This window comes from Triticum dicoccoides, chromosome 2B (genome assembly GCF_002162155.2).
Source record: "Triticum dicoccoides isolate Atlit2015 ecotype Zavitan chromosome 2B, WEW_v2.0, whole genome shotgun sequence".
Classification (NCBI taxonomy): Eukaryota; Viridiplantae; Streptophyta; class Magnoliopsida; order Poales; family Poaceae; genus Triticum; species Triticum dicoccoides.
Genome location: NC_041383.1, coordinates 72,715,951 through 72,726,447, shown reverse-complemented (window position 1 = coordinate 72,726,447; position 10,497 = coordinate 72,715,951).

The following is a 10,497-nucleotide window of genomic DNA, read 5'->3' as shown; positions in this document are numbered from 1 at the left end:
TTCCTCGCCGCCACTAGTCGAGGAGGACGCGTCGGTGTTCCACTCCTCGCCATGACGCGTCGAGGTGGACGCGTCTGCATTCCCAATCTCGCCAGCACGCGCGTCGGAGGACGTGTCGGCTCCCCGCTACAAGGAGAACGTCGTGCCGCCCGCCGGGCCCTCCAGCCTTGAGGAGCTTTGGAAAGAAATGGATGTCGCCATGTGGGAGGCTTTGCCGCCGGCAGAGCACGCCAAAATAGAGGCGGAGAAGAAGGCAGAGGAAGAGAAGCGCACCGCGGGGCAAGCTGCCTGGCAGGTCTATGTCGCGTCTGAGAGAGTCAGGCAATTGGCTCTTTGGCAGAAGGCTCGTGCAAGGGCCGTGAGGGTGGTGGAGGACGCCCGTGCCAAAGCCCTGAGTGCAGTCGGGCCCAAGCGCCTCATCTACGCTTGGCGATATGTGGACTGGGTGCACGCTTCTAGCAAGAAGGAGTTCCTGCTGGCGCCGGATCACCACATCGGTGAGATTGCGCTCGCCCGCCGGCAAGCCGCCAATCAGCACCTCGCGAGTTGCGAGGCTGAGGAAGAGGCGTTGTGTCGGCGCGCTGGAAAACGGTCGCGCACCAGGGCACTCGTGGCACGCCACAAGCGCTCCTGCGAGCGCCGTGGCTTTTAGTAGTAGTATAATTTAGTTTCGTAAGGTGATCTCATTATTTTCGGGACGCAAATGATAAATCCCGAATGTTCGGGAATTATTAGCGTCCTTAATTAAGTATGTAAGAGGGAAAGTTTGGAAACCTTGTGTATCCGTACGCATTTTGTAAGCAGGTGCATATTGCACAAACTTTAGTACTATATACTATTACACTACACGTCTCTCTCTATATATGCTTGCAGACTGTGCTACTCCCTCCGTCCAGGTGAATAAGTCATATTTGGTTGTGCACCGTGACCAAGAAGGAGGGAAGACTTTATACACCTAGACGGAGGGAGTACTACTATTACTTATGTACGGGCAAATGCACGTTTTAACATTAAGATGCGGTTTTTGTAAAAGTAGAAAAACAGTAATAGTCAAGCTTGTGAAATGATTCAATGCAAAACAAATCCAAAAATGCTCGTTTGATTGTTTACTTTTAGCTTCCTTCTCTGTGGTTATTTCTCTGTCGTACTTTGTATGGAGTATCTCACTGGTCGGAAAGGCATGCAAATTCCCAAACCGCTTCCTACACCCTGTATCGAAGTTTTTGCCTAACAAGTTGTGCCGTGCAATTGGAATTCCAACTTGAGTACTAGTACTACTAGTAGGAGTACCAGGGGCCAGTTCATCTAGGCTTCTAGATTAGTAGTAATCCATTACTTCCCATTACTACTAGCTCCGTCCTGGTTTACTGGTCCCCATTGTAATCTGTGTCAAATTTTGATCATAAATTTAACTAATGAAATGTTTGTGATGTCACATGCACTAACATTTTGTCAGTTAAATCTTTGGTCAAAATTTACCACAAATTACAATGGTGACGAATAAACCAGGACGGAGGTGCTCCCTCCATTTTTGTATACAAGGCCACTATAAAAAATACATTTTGCGTCTATACAAGGCCACCAACAATAATTGAGACAAATATTAATGATATTTCCTTGTACTAGTAACTCATGGCTTAATTACTAGCATGCATGTAGTGGATGATAATGACAAACTCATCTACTTCCTCTCTGAGGGCCACTCAATTTCTTCTAATGTGCATGCACCCTATTAATTAACCCGGTAAGCGAGAAAATAAATTGACTTGTAAAGCACACATTGATTTTTACCTTGGTACCTGTAATTTGAGTTTGTGGCCTTGTATATAAAAATGAAGGGAGTATTAGTAGTAGTTTAGAAGCCCAAATAAATTAGTGAGGCGCCTTAATGTTACTCTCCACTGTGACTAGTCTTATGGGAAAAGCTGGGGAAGAGACGGCTTATTTCTTAAGCCGCCAAAAGAATTGGCCCTAGGAGTAGTAGCTAGGGATACAAGGAGTAGTAGCTAGATATCGAGTGTGCGAGATGAACCAGAGAAAGTAAATGCAGAGAGATGAAATGCCAAAAAGACGGAGGGATGTGATGGTTTCTTGTCCGATTATTTTACCAGGCCACTTATTACTGGCAGTAGTTGGGTTTTGTGATGTGACAGCTTTACTGCCGCGCCACGAGCAGGGTGAGACTCCCGTGCAGCGCCGCCCTCTACACTTGTACTACATCGGTTGTGGTTTATTAGTCCCCCATTGAATTTGACTGAAGATTTAACTGACAAAATGTTAGTGCATGTGAACAAAAACTATATCGTTGGATTCGTATTTGAACATAGTTTTGAATGATATAATTTTAGGTGACATGCATCAGCATTTATCGTACTATATATAATGTTAGTTCAATTTTTGGTCGTACTAATCTATAGTAGTAAGGTGCCCGTGCGTTGCACGGAAGAGTGAAATGCATTGATCGGGGAGTTGTTTATTTTGACAAAGGATGTGGGGGTCATCTCATGTGTAACGGGTATCGATAGGTTTCTTCAGATATTATTTCATCTCTAGAGCTCACAAACATCCGGGTGAAATAGATAAAAAGGTATCTTTTCCAAACAAAAGCGTTCAACTGTTCAACCTGCATCCAAAACTTGTGAAGAAAAAACACTTATTGTGCTTTGCAAGAAATGATCTTTTAGAATTAGTTTTTGAGTATCGATTGTTATACATGTTGGCTACAGATGACATGGCACTTTCTTGTAGTCAATCGTTGGCTATACTATTAAGTATTAACCATGCCCTTATACACCTAGACGGAGGGATTAAATCAGGATGACTTGGAAGGGGTAGAGGAGATGTAAGAAATGGTTCATAGTAAGTCTTTCACCAGTACTGTAGTAAAAGTTCATACGTGGAAGATTCTAGACTAAACCATAAACGGATACACTTTTATTCATGCGTGATACTCCAATAGAGCAAGATCATGCATGGAAGTCTCCACATGCTTAAACAGCGGATTACATTGAGCTAAGACTAATGATCAACATTTAACTTGATAATGCGTATGTCCATGTGAACCTCCTTGGAGTCCTCGTGCACCGTGTTGGCGGGTAAATAAGACCATGGGTTTTCCAAGTCCACATGGGCGGGAGGGTCCCAACTCCGCAGAGTCCAAGTCAGTTTGATGTAGCCGGTGTCGCCGCCCACGTGACCCGGAGGGGTAGTAACTCTGGCATGATGAACGGGTAGCACGTCTCGTACTTCATGTTCTCCGCCAAGGGCCAGTAGTGACAGTTGCACGCATCCGTGAGGTGATGCACCAGTTCCGCCGGCGAGCCCCAAAACGGCATCGGGCACTCAGAGCAGTAGACGAAGGGCTCCTTGGAGGCATCGACCAGGCCGTCCATGAAACGGGAGTTGCTGTAGGGGACGTTGCGCCAGTTGAATATATGAGCAAGTTACTACGAGATTTAATCCGAATAAGCACAAAATAAATCATGATGGCTATAACAGAGATGAAACTAGTCATGTGGACTAGCATAGTAGCAGGATACAGAGTAGAAACATGAATTCTACCACGATTTCAAACAGGAAGGACAGAAACACATACGGTGCAACGGGAGCAGCACCGTTGGTGTTGAGGTTGTCGCCCATGTCATTGAGGAAGAGGTTGCCGAGGTCAGGGAAGAAGTCATCATCGGTGAAGTCTTGGCTGCCAGCAGTCGCGAGAGTGCGCTCCCCAAATTTCAACAACACCCGCCGAATGGAGCGCAGGAGGGAGTGGCTGTAGGGGACGTTGCGGCCGCCGAATGGAGCGCAGGAGTAGCACACGAAGCAGTAGATGGTGTCCTTACTAGTACTCCCTAGTCTCTACTCTTATAGAAAACCGAGTTGGTGATGATGGTGTGCCTACTGTCTTGTAATATAGACCATCTGATCTATATCTGACGGATAGAAAGACAACTATGACAATTTTACAAAAGATACCCGCACCTCTCTCCACATTTACAGATAAGGCCTTGCCTCATTCATCCTTATCGCCCACAACCTCGTGCTCCTCCCTAAGTCTCTATCTCTACTCTTATCTCTATCTCTACTACTATTCTTTGTTTTTTATAACAAATCGAATAGTACTGCGTCGTCCGCTGCACGCCCGGCTGAACACGCCTCCTCGCCTCCATCATCACCAACTGAGTCTTTTATAGGAGTAGGAGCAGAGAAAAAACCGAGTTGGTGATGATTGTGTGCCATGCAATGCACGGGCATCTTGCTATTTTTTTGCATATAATTCCAAACACCACATAGACACGGTCTTTGACCATTTTACAACTATGTTAGTATCATTGTTTTTATTTACGGGATGATAGTATCATTTTTAGTGGTCAGCCGGTGCAAGTTATTGCCCCGAGTGTTTTTACCATATTTTTAGTGATCATATCTGGCGATTGTTCGGTACGAGCTCAATCCTGGCGAATCCCACGTAACCGTCAGATTTCCATCCTACGGTGGCATGTTTTTAAGCCATACACACGTACTGTAACTGTGTCGCGGGCGTTTGCAACTGCCATGTCTCCCAGCGAACGTTTGCTGGGGATTGGAGTTAGCACGGTTCATAGTCGTTCCACGCTCGGGCATTGAAGTTTGTAACTATTTTAGATTAGAATATACTACTACTCCGGTGCTAGTAGTAGAGAAGAGTCATACTCTACTACTCTACTCAAGCAAGTTAGGACATAGTAGTAGGTACTGTAGGGAGTACTAGTACTGTGATCACTCAAGCAAGTTGTCCGGCATCGATATGACCCTACGCTGTTGGTATGTGCATCGTAAGTCAAGCGGCGTGTTGTAGTCATCATCACTTGTCCACTTCCTGCAACACATATTCACTTCTCCATCTTTGCGCACACATAATCTCGTCCAAATCTTCCATCCCTGCTAAGGCGCCTCCCCCCTCATCTAAAACCCAAGCACTAACAATGGCAAAACCGAGCAGTGTACGCCGAAAGAGTGGATGGAATTCGCTCCCCATAGAGGTAATCAAGCTCATTGTTTCGCATGTGGACAATCTCAGTACCATGTCGCTCGCCACGTGCTCGTCGGGGATGTACCGTTTACTCAAAGCCCTCAGGTTGGAGCTTTTTAAGCTAGCTCCTTGCTTGTTGATGCCGCCTGATCTTTAGAAACGGCGTGTCACGCAGCATAACGATCGTAGGGTGGAGAGCATCAACCCCCTTGACTGTGATCCGATCCTCGTCACCCTCAACTACATTAACGGTATGTACTGGGTCGGCATGAACAAGTCTTGGATGGTGCTCGTCGACGGTCGCGGAAGATGGATGCTCGTGGAGGTCTACACCCAGCGATTGATCCCCCTTCCTTCGATTAAAACTGCACTGCTTTGGCACCGCGACCCAGAATACTCGGAATCTTACAGTAGCCAACATGATACCAAGTTTGATTTGCTCAAGGTTGTAATCTGCCAAGTGCCCACAGGATCTGCGAATTATAAAGACTTCAAGCTAATTGCGTTCTTCAACCGCGGTCTGGCCTATCTAATAGATCACTACGGTAAGTGGATAAATCTTCACGTCCATCGCAGGATCATACATCCTCCATGGTTCTCTGATGCCATTGAACACAAGGGCTTCATTTACAATGCCGACTCCTTCTATGGCTGGACGTATTACTGGCCTACTCCAGTCATCGCTACAATCGGCTGTTACAGCAGTATGTTACTTTCCTATGATATCATGATGGCTTGCTTATATTACTGTCAACATTTACTGAAAAAATATTCATGCTCATAACATGTTGTTCTTAAGATTGACTACATCAAGAGCCTTCTTTTATTTGACTCCAACTTGATATGATGTTGTAGGCCGCCTGGTATCCCTACCCTTCCTAATCCCAGAACCTTTCAAAGAAAAGCGGCATGGCAGTTGCAGGTGGTTCCTGGCTCTCAGACGATGGCGAACGATTGATGATCGTTCGCACATACCGGACGTGTTGTTTCGCGGAATACAATCACAGTCACTTCAAGTTCTTTGAGCAGGATCCCAGCTTCTCTGGGCCTTCAGGAATTTTTGATTGGAGGCTGGTAAGTAGCCTTGGTACACGTTCTCTGTTTGTCAGACTGAATTATCCGATTAACCAGGAGATAACCGACGGCAAGGATCATGATGGCAGCGCGGTTTCATTCATCAGGCAAAACTGTGTGTACACAACGTACCATGCGTCTCTGCATGCACCATACCCTGATATGTGTCGCCACGCTCTACAGCCCAAAGTAGGAGAGAGGGTCACAAGTATCAGACTTCGACCTGCTGGCTGGAGTTTCCCCCGTCAGGCACCCATCTGGTTCAAACCGTCAGCCAATCTCCACAGCTTAATAAATAGTAACGTCTAACTGAGCTAGTTAGTTAGATGCGTACACTTGGTGTAGTAGGATCTTTATTTAGTTTGATGCCTACACTTGTTCTTTTTTGGTAGCCCTTTTGTAATAATGGTTGATGTTTGGTTTGGAAGAGAGAGCTGCATCTTCACTCTTCTGGCCTACTTACTGCTTCTGTTGCACCCCCAACCCTAGTTGTTGGTGCTGCTGTTTTCAACGTACAACCAGTAGTATATTTCATCTGTTGGTTGAATAAATGTGTTGTTAGAACGACAAACACAATGTTTTGGAAGTCGCTGCACGGTACGATCCTTAGTGCCCCATACCATACGTAACGCATCCTATTTTTCGTACGGAACACATTTTCCACTTGTTGGTAACATGCAGCCCACTGATGAAGGCCCAATAGAGGAGCCCATAATTAACTGGAAGGGAGGATCTCACATGAATCCGGCCCAGGTACATGCTCATGGTCCCCTAAACATAAATAAGTAAATAAATAAATAAAGCTAAATGCTCATGCACCCTAAATGCTCATGCACAGCTGGGTCCACGGCCGCACACAAGGAAATGCCTCCTTATTATGCGCAAAATAATGATTCCTCCAGCTGACATCTGGGACCCACCGGAAGGGCCTCTGTATTTCGCGAAAAAACGTTCCCCCCGCTGACAGGTCGGACCCACCAGCTATATCTTCGCACGCAAGGAAGTGTCTCCTTATTACGCACAAAAAATGAATACCACCCTGCTAGCTGGGACCCACCATAGTGGGTGGCTGACTTGTGGGCCTAGTAAGTTGACGGAGACGGAGGGCTTTGTCAACTTAGTCAATACTCCTGTGACCGTATGATGTCCATCCAACGGCCATAGCGCTTTTTCAACCTCGGGTCTTCTTGCTCCAGCCGCCCAAAGCAGCGCCTGTCGTGCTGCCTGCTCCTACCTCCCGTGGTCGGCTGTGCTGCCGCGGAGGCCTCACCGCCCCCATACTACTCCCACCGCTGGCCAGGCCATCCCTCTACTCACCCACATCCCCTGTTATTCTGCGGCGACGGCAGCCTCAGACCGCAGCCGAACCAGTGAACCCTCGTACTCCTCTCCGCGTGGGCATCCACTGCCTTGTCTTCCCCGGCTCCGCGTCATCCCCTTCCTAAGCCTCGCCGTCGTCCACCGCCGTGGCGCTCTCGGCCCGACATGGTCAACGTGGTCAAGGAATGACTTCCATCGGACGAGAAATGTACGTGGAGAGGCTGACAGCTGACCACGGCCGCAGCAAGGAAGTGCCTCCTTATTACGCGGAAAATAATGGTACCTCCACCTGACAGCAGGGACCCACCGGACGAGCCACTGTATTTTGCGAAAAACACGTTTCCCCCCTGACTGCTGGGACTCACCAGCTACATCCTTGCACGCAAGGAAGTGTGGTCGGGCAAAAAAACGGTTCGCCCCCCTGACTGCTGGGACCCACTAGCTACATCTTCGCACGCAAGGAAGTGCCTGACAGTTGGGACCCACCTGGTCGAAGCGTACGTAGCATTGTCATTCTGGTCGCAAAATGGTACGTCTCCAACGTATCTATAATTTTTGATTGTTCCATGCTATTATATTACCCGTTTTGGATGTTTATGGGCTTTACTTTACACTTTTATATCATTTTTGGGACTAACCTACTAACCGGAGGCCCAGCTCGTATTGCTGTTTTTTTTTGCCTATTTCAGTGTTTCGAAGAAAGGGAATAACAAACGGAGTCCAAACGGAATGAAACCTTCGGGAGCGATCTTTTTGGAACAAACGTGATCCAGAGGACTTGAAGTGGAAGTCAAGAAACAATCGAGGAAGCGACGAGGGTGGAGGGTGCGCCCCCCCCCCCTGCTGGGCGCGCCCCCTGTCTCATGGGCCCCTCGGGCGTCCACCGGCCTACTTCTTCCTCCTATATATGCCCACGTACCCCGAGAACATCAGAAGCGACCACGAAAAACTATTTCCACCGCCGTAACTTTCTGTATCCGCGAGATCCCATCTTGGAGCCTTCGTCGGTGCTCCGCCGGAGGGGGAATCAACCACAGAGGGCTTCTACATCAACACCATAGCCTCTCCGGTGAGTTGTTAGTAGTTTACCACATACCTTCGGTTCCGTAGTTATTAGCTAGATGGCTTCTTCTCTCTCTTTGAATCTCAATACCATGTTCTCCTTGATCTTCTTGGAGACTATTCGGTGTAACTCTTTTTGCGGTGTGTTTGTCGAGATCCGATGAATTGTGGGTTTATGATCAAGTTTATCTATGAGAAATATTTGAATCTCCTCTGAATTCTCTTATGTGTGATTAAGTTATCTTTGCAAGCCTCTTCGAATTATCAGTTTGGTTTGGCCTACTAGATTGATCTTTCTTGCAATGGGAGAAGTGCTTAGCTTTGGGTTCAATCTTGCGGTGTCCTTTCCCAGTGATAGCAGGGGCAGCAAGGAACGTATTGTATTGTTGCCATCGAGAATAAAAAGATGGGGTTTATATCATATTGCATGAGTTTATCCCTCTACATCATGTCATCTTTCTTAATGCATTACTCTGTTCTTTATGAACTTAATACTCTAGATGCATGCTGGATAGAGGTTGACGTGTGGAGTAATAGTAGTAGATGCAGGCAGGAGTCGGTCTACTTGTCACGGACGTGATGCCTATATACATGATTATGCCTAGATAATCTCATAATTATTCGCTTTTCTATCAATTGCTCGACAGTAATTTGTTCACCCACCGTAATACTTATGCTATCTTGAGAGAAGCCACTAGTGAAACCTATGGCCCCCGGGTCTATCTTTTATCATATAAGCTTTCAAATTTACTTTTATTTGCATCTTTACTTTTCCAATCTATATCATAAAATACCAAAAATATATTTATCTTGTCATATTATCTCTATCAGATCTCACTTTCGTAAGTGGCCATGAAGGGATTGACAACCCCTTTATTGCATTGGTTGCGAGTTCTTGTTTGTTTGTGTAGGTGCATGGGACTTTTGAGGAGCCTCCTACTGGAGTGATACCTTGGTTCTCAAAAACTGAGGGAAATACTTATGCTACTATTGCTGCATCACCCTTTACTCTTCAAGGAAAACCAATGCAAGCTGAAGACGTAGCACGAACGTGTACGTACATACTGGTGCATGTACAGGCACGCACGTGTCGTAGTAGAGGCGCGCACATAGCATGTACACGTATGTACAGTGGCCAGGGTGCAAGAAAGTAAATACGGCCACGTACGTACATACGGGCGGGGTCTCGAACGCCTACTCACGCATACGTACGGCCAGGGCTCGTGTACATGGCTGGGTCGAAACGGAGAAACTGCATCCTCGTCGTCCTCATGGGGAGGCAACAGAATGCGTCCTGTTCATCGGGAGGCAACGGAATGCGTCGTGTTCATCGCGAGGCAATGGAACGCGTGGGAGCCAACCGGCTTGGACAAAACAGGCGATGGAAACGAGGCCTGGCGTACCGCAGAACGGAGGAAACGACCTTGTGTTCGACCGGCCACATTCGAAACGGGATCCTGTTCATCGGGAGGGGTCTGGCGTACCGCAAAACAGAGGAAACGGACTTGTGTTGGACCTCCTATGGTCGAAACGGGGTCCTGTTGATCGGGAGGGGTGTGGCGTACCACAAAACGGATGAAACGGACTTGTGTTGGAGCGCTACGGTCGAAACGGCGGTCCTGTTCATCGGGAGGGGTGTGGCGTACCACAAAACGGGACTCCATGGGATACTGTTCATATCCACCGTCGACCTCCTCCAGCCTCCACGGGATACTGTTCATCCACCAGCGACCTCCTCTAGCCTCCACCTACGATTGTTCATCCACAGGCTCCTGTTCATCCAGCCTCCACTGCGCGCTACTCCACCGGCTACTGTTCAACCACACCTCTGCTCCTGTTCAACCACCCCTCCACGGGCTACTATTCATCCACCCCTCCACCATCTACTGTTCATCTAGCCCTCCACGGGGTCGTCCTGTTCATTCAGCCCTCCACGGGGTCCTGTTCATCCAGTCCCAACCGGCTCGATCGATAGGGGTCATGTTCATCCAGAGGCAACGCCACGGGGTCCTGTTCATCCACCCCCACCACTC